Source organism: Pagrus major, chromosome 9, assembly GCF_040436345.1.
Source record: "Pagrus major chromosome 9, Pma_NU_1.0".
NCBI lineage: Eukaryota > Metazoa > Chordata > Actinopteri > Spariformes > Sparidae > Pagrus > Pagrus major.
In genome coordinates this window covers 34,821,278-34,823,777 of record NC_133223.1, presented here as the reverse complement: position 1 = coordinate 34,823,777, position 2,500 = coordinate 34,821,278, and the positions used below count along the sequence as shown (strand labels likewise).

Below are 2,500 nucleotides of genomic sequence, written 5' to 3'. Positions count from 1 at the left end.
AGTGAAGCGTGTTGTGGAGTGAAGCGTGTTGTGGAGTGAAGCGTGTTGTGAAGCGTGTTGTGGAGTGAAGCGTGTTGTGAAGCGTGTTGTGAAGCGTGTTGTGGAGTGAAGTGTGTTGTGTTGTGAAGTGTGTTGTGTTGTGAAGTGTGTTGTGGAGTGAAGTGTGTTGTGGAGTGAAGCGTGTTGTGAAGTGTGTTGTGTTGTGAAGTGTGTTGTGGAGTGAAGCGTGTTGTGGAGTGAAGCGTGTTGTGGAGTGAAGCGTGTTGTGAAGCGTGTTGTGGAGTGAAGCGTGTTGTGAAGCGTGTTGTGGAGTGAAGTGTGTTGTGTTGTGAAGTGTGTTGTGGAGTGAAGTGTGTTGTGGAGTGAAGTGTGTTGTGGAGTGAAGCATGTTGTGAAGCGTGTTGTGAAGTGTGTTGTGTTTTGAAGTGTGTTGTGGAGTGAAGCGTGTTGTGAAGCTTGTTGTGAAGCGTGTTGTGAAGTGTGTTGTGTTGTGAAGTGTGTTGTGTTGTGAAGTGTGTTGTGTTGTGAAGTGTGTTGTGGAGTGAAGCGTGTTGTGGAGTGAAGCGTGTTGTGAAGCGTGTTGTGGAGTGAAGCGTGTTGTGAAGCGTGTTGTGGAGTGAAGTGTGTTGTGTTGTGAAGTGTGTTGTGGAGTGAAGTGTGTTGTGGAGTGAAGTGTGTTGTGGAGTGAAGCGTGTTGTGAAGCGTGTTGTGAAGTGTGTTGTGTTTTGAAGTGTGTTGTGGAGTGAAGCGTGTTGTGAAGCGTGTTGTGAAGTGTGTTGTGTTGTGAAGTGTGTTGTGGAGTGAAGCGTGTTGTGGAGTGAAGTGTGTTGTGGAGTGAAGCGTGTTGTGGAGTGAAGCGTGTTGTGGAGTGAAGTGTGTTGTGAAGCGTGTTGTGGAGTGAAGCGTGTTGTGAAGCGTGTTGTGGAGTGAAGCGTGTTGTGGAGTGAAGTGTGTCCTCTTCACAGTACTGACTTTATTCACACAGTTATGAAACACTAAGAGTTCCAATGCTATGACATTATTTCATCATTATATAAATAATTATACTCTTCTTCAGTACATGTTTCAAGCTCGTTACTTTAGTTTGATGCATTTGAGGTGAATTATGGATTATTGTTATTTGGCGTCATCGCACGCACGAAAGAAAGACGTAAAAGACGTGAACAGACAGAGAGGGAGGCTGGAATGGGGAGAAAAGGCGTGTTAGTGTCTCGTATCTGCAGAGAGTTTCTTATTTTCTCTCTTTGTTGCTGCTCGGGACGCTTTACCAACCCAACATGTGGCTGTTTGACGTCCTGGGAATGAGACTCAACTATCAGCTATCTTTGTGGTGCGTTCAGGAGCAGCTGGGACAAATCCTACTGACTCTACCTTTAACTTTAATAGTCTTTGAATTATATTAATATGACGTGAGCTTCAGTTAGCTTTGACCACAAGTGTCCTTCAGAGGGAGACTTTTTACCATTTCAGAGCCTGTACTCTATTACTTTTACTGGAGTAAACAAGCTAGATCAGTACTTCTACTTTTATACAAGTATGTGAAGTTTGTCTACTGGAGGACTGTGAGGACTGTTGGCTTCTCTGATTATCAGTTAGTGATCCATAAATTAATGAAACAAAGGCTTTATGATCATTTCACAAAATATCATCCTTACTTACACATGACACTTATATAAACTAGAAATATATATATTTTAAAAACACTAGTATGTAACTAAGCATATGGACATGATACATGTGAATATATATATATCTATAAACCCCAGTGTACCCTGAACACTGCTGCAGCGTGAGGAGACACAAACATGATGAGACATCCTGCAGTGTAACACAACCAACAGACACAACTTTATAGTATATGATTTCATACAACATGTTGATGGCGTGCACAGTTCAAACAGCTGTGAGTTGTTTCACTTCCTGTTTTTATTTGACCAAACACCAAAGTGAGTTCTACACAGTGAAAAGATTTTAAAACACACGGTCAGCTGACACGACTGAGGCTGATGTTCCAGTGTGACGTCCTGACAGTCTGAACAGCAGCTCCATGGATCAATAACAGTGTGACTGAGTGTGATTGATCAGTGAGTCTGACTCAGAACGACATACACACAGCTCGCTCACATCCACCCTGTGTTTAAAGCTCACAAGCTAAAACAAAGTTAGCCAGCTAGCTGTCCTGATCAAGCTGAGCACAGCTGAGAGAAACCAAACTAACAGAGACCTGCAGGGAAGAGACACAGCTGTCACCAGGTAACCAGGTGTCTCAGGTTCACCTGACTCACCTGGTTAGATAAGAAAATAATAGACAGGACATGGAGATGTAACGTTGGTGCAGAGCAGCAACAAGCTTCTGTCTTTGTCTCTCCAACAAACAGCTGCTGCTCTACGGCAACTCTGAGGAGACACAACACTTTACTGTTGATGAAGGTTCTCAGTCATCCAGGTCCTGGTACCGTTAAGTTCTGTATCGTAGGCAACTGGATGTGTTTCAGTTTGT

The 2,500-nt window shown here is 43.5% G+C and overlaps 1 protein-coding gene across 1 annotated transcript in view; it reads left to right on the top strand.

Annotated features, from left to right (window-relative positions):
- The window catches only part of itgav (integrin, alpha V), a 45,049-nt gene that overhangs the window by 2,948 nt on the left and 39,601 nt on the right, over window positions 1–2,500 (top strand). The gene's annotated exons all lie outside the window — the stretch shown is intronic.